The 9,948-nt window shown below is 44.0% G+C and overlaps 1 long non-coding RNA gene across 1 annotated transcript; it reads left to right on the top strand.

Annotated features, from left to right (window-relative positions):
- The first annotated feature begins 680 nt into the window (after positions 1-680).
- On the top strand, positions 681-9,437 carry LOC125367174. The gene is made up of 4 exons (XR_007214000.1): positions 681-695; positions 6,960-6,964; positions 7,370-7,374; positions 9,299-9,437. It is a non-coding gene; the product is annotated as an uncharacterized LOC125367174 (long non-coding RNA).
- The last annotated feature ends 511 nt before the right edge of the window (positions 9,438-9,948 follow it).

Genomic DNA, 9,948 nt, shown 5'->3' with positions numbered 1-9,948 from the left:
TTCTACACATGATGCCACATCATCCTGATCAACATTTGGCTAAGAACCTATTTTGTGCTTAATAATTAATTCCACATGCTGAGGTAGAAGTGAACAGCTTTCACAGCCACGCACCAAGGCTTATTCTACATTTAGGTCAAATAGGCTGGCCATCTACATTGTTGGCTATGTAGTCTCTTCAGAAGTATCACTGTATATGTTTTGAATAATGTACATGCATGGCACTCACAACTACATCAATTGCATAATGATGTTATAAGACCCCTGAATTCAGTAAGAAAAATTCTGTGCCAGTGTAGGAAATATATTCTACTTGGATTTCATTTCCAGGCCTCTTTTTGTGCAGAAAGTTTTGTAGAAAAATAAAAGGTAGAATGGAACAAACTCCAAACATAAAATGAGTAAGAGGAATATCATTTAAGTAAAAAGAAATACACTCTATGTTTATACTTATTGGAAAAATTCCTTAAGCCACTGGACACTACTTATAAACTATATAACTTCTCAGTATGGTGGTACTGGGGCTTCAACTAAGCACCTGAGGGCTATCCTTGAGTTTTTGTGCTCAAGGCTAGTCCTCAACCAATTGAGCCAAAACCCATCTGTCCTCAATGGATATACCTATAATTAACATCTCAGGCTGCTGCATAAATAGGAGTTTCACAAAGTTAAAGTTTCAACAGTTGCTCTCTTTGGTATCTAGATTGAGTTAAATATGGAGGGAGGGAGGAAAGGAGAAAGGAAGAGAGGGGAAAGAGAGAGGAGAGAGAGAGAGAGAGAGAGAGAGAGAGAGAGAGAGAGAGAGAGAGAGAGAGAGCCATGTCCTGATCCCCATAGAGACTCAGCATAGCAGCTGTTGTCTGAATATCTATAGCCTTCTCTCTTGTCTTCTTATGCAGGTACTGGGTCATGAACTTCATGTTCTCACTTCAATTGTTTCAAATCTTGGCTGTTGCTTTGCCACTTGAGCCAGGCCCCAGTTCCTGCTTTTTGATGGTTTAAAGATATTTTGAGTTTCTAATATGAGAGCTGGGAACCACTACAATCCATCCTTTGACCTATTTGAATAAATTAATGGCCAGGAGCTAATGTGTGAGGGGAAACTCACTATTTGCAATTTGGTTTCCAGATCTAATGTATAAGTCGTGTGTTTTATTTAAACTAATATGTAGTTTTCCCCTCTCCTATATATCTATTTTTCCTTGGTATAAAACTTCCAGTGCCAAAATTTCATGTCTTAAATGTACTTAACTTTTTTTGCAAATAGTGGAATTTGAACTCAGGTCCTTGAGTTCTTGCTTATTTTTTATGCAACTCTTGGACATGTAAATTTAGTCACACCTCTAGTTCCTTCCTCACACTGGTTCCCTGGGTAAGAGTCTTTCAGATTTCTCTACAGGTGCTGCTGTGAACTTCCATTTTTAGATTAGGCCACACTTGAAGCTAGAATTACTGGGATGGACCATGATAATTGGCATACCTATGGCCATCTATTCTTATGTTGATGATGGCATTCCTATGTATTTGGTCAAGTAGTTTCTCCCCAAAGTAATCTCTTAATGTTATTTGAGGTTAAATTTTCTTACATATTTGCACAAGGCATGATGGATGCATATGTGTCCTTCAACTTACTGTTAGAAGTCCCACACAGCACTACAATTATTCTGGCATTTGTTGTAAATGACAGAACACCATTGTAGAACATCTGATGTCCTATGTCCTAGAAATTTTGTAGCCACTGTAACACCCAAAGGAGGTATGGCCTGGAATCCTTGCCACTCCCTGTGCATTTAATATTTCTCTGTATGTCCAGTAGGTTTTCTTGTACAGCTCTAGGTCATTCTGTGTTTTCTCCCATTCAGGCAGGACTCATGTTTCTGGGGCCTCACATTGCAGGATAAAAAAACACAATATTTAAATTCATAAATTGTACAGTACAATGTAAACGATGACATTTTAATAACTTAGAAGAATAAATACAATGAACATTTTAAAACAAACAGGTCATGGCTGTACACTGTACAGTGCTACCACTGTATTACATCCAAGTACCCTGGATACTGTTCATACGGGTAATAGTACTGGGAAAGAGAGAGGGAATACCAAAATCGAGAGACAAAGAGCAAAAGACAAACCATTCAAAAAGAAACACTTAGAAACCATTTAGTGTAACCAACTGCACAACTCTTGGGAGGAGAAGGGAAGGGGGAGGGGGGAAATGAGGGAGGAGGTAAAAAGTAGTACAAAAAATGTACTAAAGGGGAAAAAAAGCTCAAAGACAGAGCCCAGGCCAAGAGTTCAAGACCCAGGAAAAGCAAACAACAACAACAAAAAAAAAAAAAAAAAAGAAAGAAAGAAAGAAAAAGAAAAGGTAAATGGCTAAATATCTTAATGTGGTAGAGGAGGGAAAGTAAAAAGCACATGAGTTCTTGTGAGTGAGCCTTCTCACTCCCAATACCTGGGTTTTCTTCAACCCTAGTAAAGTTTTCCTCCTAATTTACATTATTGACACAATTAAACTGTGAAACTTCTTAAGACTGGCAATATATTTATACTCTTTTGCCGATTTATTTACCAAATTTGGACAACAATCTGGAAGATTTGGTACACAGTTACCTTAATTCTTCTCTTGAAAAACAATTCTAGCTAGCACATTTCTGAGAACATCCAACATTTTGAGTTTCTAGAAGGAGGCATGTGGGGGTGATGGTAAATGCTGAAATAAATTTTATTCCATATTTAGGGGGGAAAAAAGCAAACAGGGCACAATGAAAAACAGAGATTTTCCCAGGGATGGGGGAGGGAATCTCTAAGTCATCATGGGCCTCCAAGTTGTCTTCAGGAAGAAAGTCTGTATCAGAGTGCTCATAGGGATCTTACCTCATCCTTAAAAGCAGAATTTCCTACCTGTTGTGAAGGAGGAGCAGACTCTACTTTCTTAATTGGAGATTGATTCTCCTGCAGCAGGACAGATTTTTCCAGATAATCTGTGAGGGCAGATTCACTTTCCTCAGCAGAATCTAACATTTTGACCTCCCTTATGGGTTCTCATGAACATAGACTTGGGAAAGTTTCCACTAGCCCTATGGATGCTACTTGTTCCAGCACACCAAGAGGAGTGCTGATTAGACTACATGAGAGCTGATCTATATTGACTGTGGAAGTCTGGATCACTTTCTTCTTCCTCCTGGGTACTTGCAGATTCAATTGTTTCACATGAGGGGTTCAGATCCACTGGGAAGTCCACATGGTTCAAAACCTGTATATGCTTCCTGGCTGGCTCCAGATCTCCATCCATCACCATCCTTGACATCATCGATGTGTTCATTATCTGGAAGACAGGAGAACCTGCTCTCCCACAGCAAAATCCTGAGAATGGAAATAGATAGATTTATAACAGTGGACACTGGAAGTGAAGGTGGGACTAAACTTCCATAAGGATCCAGTGGAAGAACCTGTAGAATTTGAGTTTTGACTGAACACTGATGAGAAGGTAAGATGTTTCTAATCAGTGGCTATGGCCAAGTACTTTCAAATAGAGAACAGATCTTGCCTGGCAGAGAATATCCCTAAAAGCACATCTGGCCAAGCTGAGTTTGCTAAAGCCTCCTTATCTTATCTCTGGATAAAGCTGTGGCTCAAGTGGTAAATACTAGCTTTAAGCAAAAAAAAACAAAAAACAACAAAGTGACAGCACCCAGGCCCTGAGTTCAAGCCCCAATACCGGATGCCTGCACCAGAGTGTGTGCGCACGCACGTGCAAACAAAAACCCCTTTTAAGTCAGAATACACAAAGAACAGACAGTATCCAATGTTAATTTACAGTCATTCTGTATTTCTTAACATTTCAGTTTAAATGCAATTGAGTGTATTTCAGAAGCTGAGGCAAGGAAAGACAAACTTTAATGCTCAAACGATGAAAGATCCCAGAAAACAGCACCTTAGAGTAGTAAGTTGTGTCCAAACAAATAAAATTCAGAAAATAAAGTGTAAGAGTAGTGTAACATGAGTAAAAATGGGATTTTCAGTTAGTCTTCCAACATCATGAAAGAAAGATGAAAGGTAGCAGAATAAACCACCCTCAGGAAAATGCTAATTGTGTTAGATCCAAATCCACCTGGTAAGATCTAGGGCAAGAAAAACCCCATGCAGGTCCTAAAGCTTACGGAGCCATCTGGCTGATACAATATGCATCATTTGTCAGGCACCAGTGCTTCACGCCAGTAATCCCAGCTACTCAGGAGGCCGAGATCTGAAGATCACGGCTCAAAGCCAGCCTGGGCAGAAAAGTTCATGAGACTTAGCTCCAATGAACCACCAGAAATTGAACGTGGCTCCATGACTCAAAGTGTTACAGTGCAAAGGGTTCCAGGACAGCATCCAGGCTGAGCTCAAGCCCCATGATCGACAGAAAAAAAAGAAAATAGAATAATCATCATTCCACTTTACTCCCAGTGCCCATACATGGAGGAGGTGGCCACTGGCACACTTAAGTGCAAAGATACAGAGCAGCTGTCCCTCCTGCCTCCCCACCATCACTTGATTTTGACCCTGGAAACACCTTCTTCCAGCTGCATCTCTTCCAAATGCTCTGGGAAGCCTTCCCCACCAGCAAAGGCCCTACGGGGTCAGTGCCCCCAAGACTCCAGCTTAGGACAAGCAGGGGCACAGCCAAAGGACAGCAGTTCGTGAATGATGTAAATAGAGAGTCTCTCCTTATTTGGGGAACATCCATCCCGAGGCCCACTCAGTGTCCCCCATTCTAAGGCTGGCTCCTGTGCGTGGTCACCTGGAAATGCCCTCTGGCATTCAGCTGCGGGAAGGCCTTTCCCATCCTCTCCAAGCCCTCTGGCCACATATGCCTCACCTGGGGCCCCCAGCCGGCCCTGACCTTCATGGAGCTCTACTGCCCTGCTGGCCTCATCTCCAACAGTGAGACAGGGAAGGGAACAGGACTGAAGTGTGTTGGCACGTCACAAAGCTGCGTCCAATCTAACTTGAGATGAGGGACTTAGAAGTGTCCAGGAAAAAGAAAAAGCCAAGAAAAAAATCCCAGCGTGCTCTCACTTACCTTCCAAAGCTCAGCTTCACCTGAAAATGAAAACGAAGGCAGTCACACCTATTTCACACCTATTCATTCCACAGAGTTGCTGCAGGGACCCAGTGAGCTCACCCACATGAAGCACTTCACACTCTCCCAGCCAGGGTGAAAACCTAACACTATCAAGCAGCCTAATGGTGTCCACAACCTACAGAAACCCTTAGAAAGACTGGCAGGGTGGCAAGTGCAACCAACAACTTCCATGGAATGAAAACTAAGAATCTGATTGAAGCAATAGTAAAGTCGGCAAGTCCAACAATAGCACCAAGAGATACGTTTTCCTGATTTACATTTTCCTTTTTCTATTACCTTTTTTAAAAATGCCCTCTTTTCCTAAAGGGAAGGAAGGGAGAAAAGGAGAGAGGGAGAAGAAGGAGGAAGGAAGGAGGAAGGAAAGAAAGAGAAAGGGAGGGAGAGAGAAAAAGAAGGAAAGATGAGGCCAAGTATCTTGGGACACACTTGTAATCCCAGTTACACAGAAGGTAGAGGTAGGAGAATTGGGATCCCAGGTCTATCTGGGCTAAAGTATAAGACTTCATCTAAAAAGCAAACCAACAGTGAAAGGACTGGGGATGTAATTCAAGCGGGAGAGTGCTTGCCTAGTACGCTCAGGTCTCTGAGTTCAACTCTCAGTACTGGAAAGAGAGAAGGGGTCAAGAAAGTGAGATGGGGAACGAAGACTATTGCTAGCACCTCCAACCCTACAACTACTCTAGTATGGAACCAATAGAAGGTTAATGGCATACTCTTCATTCTGGGAGTAGGGAGGATCTAAGAAATGTAACTCCTTGCATCCAATGCCTAATGTATGAAACTGTAACCTCTCTGTACATCAGTTTGATAATAAAAATTTGAAATAAAAATAAAATAAAATGATAAGATCTAACTAGCCAATCTATGTCTTCTAAGTCAAAACCTAACAATAAGCTCCGGGACATGGGTACTTACAAGAGGGGAGGGTGGAGCCAAGAGGAGAGGGGTAGAAGAATGAAGGGCGAAGGCAAGAGGATGCAGGCAAGAATTTCCTGTATACACCACAGCATTGAGAAATATAAGGAATGGAGTGGGCTAAAGGGGGGGGGGGTGAAGATATTGAAGTGGTGACCCAGATCAAGATGCATTGTATAAATAAACTACTTCGTTAAACAGCAAAAAAAAAATGTTCAGTACATAGCCTAAAGAAAAGCAAGAGAAGATGTAGATTGGGAAGGGTCAGTAAGAATGTTAAAGGGGGTGACACTGATTAAGATACACAGTTCTCATAAACTGCCTGGGGGATGGCAGCTCTTTTGTGCAACTACTTAAAGATAATAAAAATACTTAAAAAAAAGAAATGTAACTCCTTAATTCTCTCAACATTTAATAGTCTAATAACAAGAAAGCATCTCTCAACAAAGAAACCTATAAGTACCAGACATATATTTATACTATGATGACATCAAATTTGATCTGTGATGCCTATACAGTCAGTGTTTACATAGCTTTTGGTATTTGGAAATGACGGATGACTTCAACACTTCCAAAATGGGAGCAAAGCCGTAAATGCCTAAGCAAGGTCAAGATTCTGAAACAAGAGGTTTTTAATTCCTTCAAGAAGGATGATTCAGGGCTGGGAATATGGCCTAGTGCTTGCCTCGTATACATGAAGCCCTGGGTTCGATTCCAGAAGGGGCACTGTGGCTCAAGTGGCAGAGTGCTAGCCTTGAGCAAAAAGAAGCCAGAGACAGTGCTCAGGCCCTGAGTTCAAGCCTCAAGACTGGCAAAAAAAAAAAAAAGGATGATTCATGAACTGGGATCCTATCTAAAGTTGTAGCTACTCAGGGAGGCTAAGACACAAAAGATGGAGTTTTGAAGCCAGCCTGGGTAGAAAAGTCTAAGAGACCCCGTCTCCAAAAAAACATCAAAGTGCTGACTGAAGGAGTGGTTCAAGTAGAGAACCAGCCATGAGCAAGAAGGTCCAAGTGAGAGCAGAAGGCCCTGAATGTTAACTATAGTACCACCACCACCACCACAAAAAAAAAAAAAAAAAAAAAGGAAGCAGCCAGTCACTCACGTCTATAAGCCTAACTGATCAGGAGGCTGCGATCTGAAGACTGAAGTTCAAGGCCAGCCTGGGTAGGAAAGTCCATAAGACTCTTTTCTCCGGTTAACCAGCAAAAAAGCCAGAAGTGGAGGTATGGCTCAAGTGGTAGAGTGCCAGCCGTGAATGAAAAAACTAACAGGCAGCCCTACGTTAAAAACAAACAAAACCAAAAAAACCCCAGGGAGAGTGAGTACCCAGTCTGGGTCCCAGCCCCAGTACAAAACCAGAGCAAGGGGGCTGGGGATATAGCCTAGTGGCAAGAGTGCCTGCCTCGGATACACGAGGCCCTAGGTTCGATTCCCCAGCACCACATATACGGAAAACGGCCAGAAGCGGCGCTGTGGCTCAAGTGGCAGAGTGCTAGCCTTGAGCGGGAAGAAGCCAGGGACAGTGCTCAGGCCCCGAGTCCAAGGCCCAGGACTGGCTAAAAAAAAAACCAGAGCAAGATGCCTCCACGGGACGCATTCAGCAGACCCCCCCAAAAGCAGAATGGCATTCACCAAACTGCCCCCTCTCCTGCCACATGCCCTCCATGCTTCTCCCAAGTGCCCTTCTGCACAGACCTGTGAACAGGAAGCAAAGAGCCAGAACCACCCGAATCCCCGGAGTGTGGATCAAGAGGAAGGACGCTTTCCCAGGGGCACCAGGACGCAGCCTCCAGACTCACAAGGTTCAATCCATCACCCACAGACGCGGGGTACTCCCCCCGACCCCCCTGCCCATCCGGTCTCCTCCAAACCCCCACCCCATCGCCCGCACCTTATGTGTTCTTTGCATTCTGCAAAGGCACCGCGAAGACAAGGGGAAACGCGGCCGAGGCTTTCTGCTAATTCACTCTTTAAGAAGCCACGCCCCAGGATTTTCAGCTGGGAGGTGACACGGAGGAAGGAAAAACGAGAAAACGTTTTCAAGCACTTTGTGCCAAAAATACAAATAACTCCAAAACAATGTGTTTGTTTTTTTCATCTCCACAAACAAGTCAGCCCTGCTGGCAGTAAAGTCTGGGAATTGTTAGCCACGTTGAGTGAGTGTGGAACTGTGACTATGTCTGCAGCCAGCAAACCTTTCTCCATGAAATCTGTTGGCGTGACACTTTGTGGTGTTCCATGAGCGCATCCCAGGATCTAGCTTCTGGAAAGCTCCAACACCACTGGTACAATCCAGCAGTAACATTTTCCTTCTTGACCACATCTTTGTGCTCCAACTCATCCATCCTCTCCCTTTCAGACAGGTCGGTGTGACAGAACTTGGCCAGAAAGAAGGAAGCATTCAACAGTTGGCTTTGGGAGGAAGAGTGATCAATTCCTTAGGGAGTAAACGTTATGTTGGGGGACAGAAGTTTCAGCAACCAGCTCCTGCACTCAATTCCCCTTGATGTCCTACGAAGCCTGCCCTTTGTCTACCCTCTCATGTCAGGAGATAAAGATAACAAACAAAAAAAATCACATGGAAAGAAAATCACAGCCCATGTCACTAAAGGACAGCAGCTTTCAGTGGTAGTCCAACCTACTCAGGAACAGGAAGCATGAAGGTCCAACGTTAGCACAAAACTCTGAAGCCAAAGGGAGCTGAGGATGGGGCTCACGTCGTAGGGCTTTCGTCTACCAAGTGTGAGGCCCTGACTTCACTTGCTGGGAATTAAGAACCCTGGAGGGGACTGGGGATATAGCCTAGTGGCAAGAGTGCCTGCCTCGGATACACGAGGCCCTAGGTTCGATTCCCCAGCACCACATATACAGAAAACGGCCAGAAGCGGCGCTGTGGCTCAAGTGGCGGAGTGCTAGCCTTGAGCGGGAAGAAGCCAGGGACAGTGTTCAGGCCCTGAGTCCAAGGCCCAGGACTGGCCAAAAAAAAAAAAAAAAAAAAAAAAAAAGAACCCTGGAATTCCTAGAGGTCTTTCAAAATACCCCTTGGGCACTGAGCCCCTGCTCTCCGGTGTCGGGGCCCGCCCAGAGTGCTCTGCCAACCCACAGAGCATCAGAATGCAGAGCAGAGTGGATGGCTGGCAGGTAAACCACTCGGCCTTACACATGAGGATGTGTAGACTGTCTGGCTGTCTGAGGTGCCTGTCAATCACAGGGGGGCCCGAGGGGCAGTGCCTTCATTAGGGCTAGAGCAGCCCCCAAGCAGCAGGCCAAAGGAAAGTCAAGTCACACCACCTGGAAACCAGTTTTGCAATCACAAAGCTGAGCCAAGGAGACCTGGGACCTGGTATGGCTTGCTCCAGGCAGACCCTACCTAGTGTATTTCCAGAGACTGCACACAAAAACAGCTCTCCACCCGGGGCACAGAACACCAGACTGTAGGAAACGAAGAAGGCAGAGGCAAGGCTACCACTTGCCTAGCGGTTTGCAAAAAGCAAAAGTCAAAGCATGCTTAATACATGGATGGTCAGACCCAGGAAGCTAAGAAAAGATCTAGAAAGCAGTCTGAAATCTCCACTTTCCTAACAGCCTTTCTAAAAGTAAAAGGCCAAAGCTCCTCACTTCTTCCCAGATACAGTGGGAGACATTTATTTCCCAAACGCTTCTCTTACCCATGCACCAAACAACCAAGCCAAGTGCACCCTATACATGTTTTCTGTGTAAAGATGAAGTAAATGAGTAAGAATTAAAATAGGCAAGAGTTCCCACTTGGAAGTGAAGGGAACAGACAAACTATGACCAAAAAGAAAAAAAGTGTTAACAAATTAAAAAAAAAAAAAACTTTCTTAGGAAACTCTAAATCATGCAGGGATGAACTTGAGTCTATATTCCAGAACAGT

Source organism: Perognathus longimembris, chromosome 18 (genome assembly GCF_023159225.1).
Source record: "Perognathus longimembris pacificus isolate PPM17 chromosome 18, ASM2315922v1, whole genome shotgun sequence".
Taxonomy (NCBI): domain Eukaryota; kingdom Metazoa; phylum Chordata; class Mammalia; order Rodentia; family Heteromyidae; genus Perognathus; species Perognathus longimembris.
This window is presented reverse-complemented; position numbering and strand designations above follow the sequence as displayed.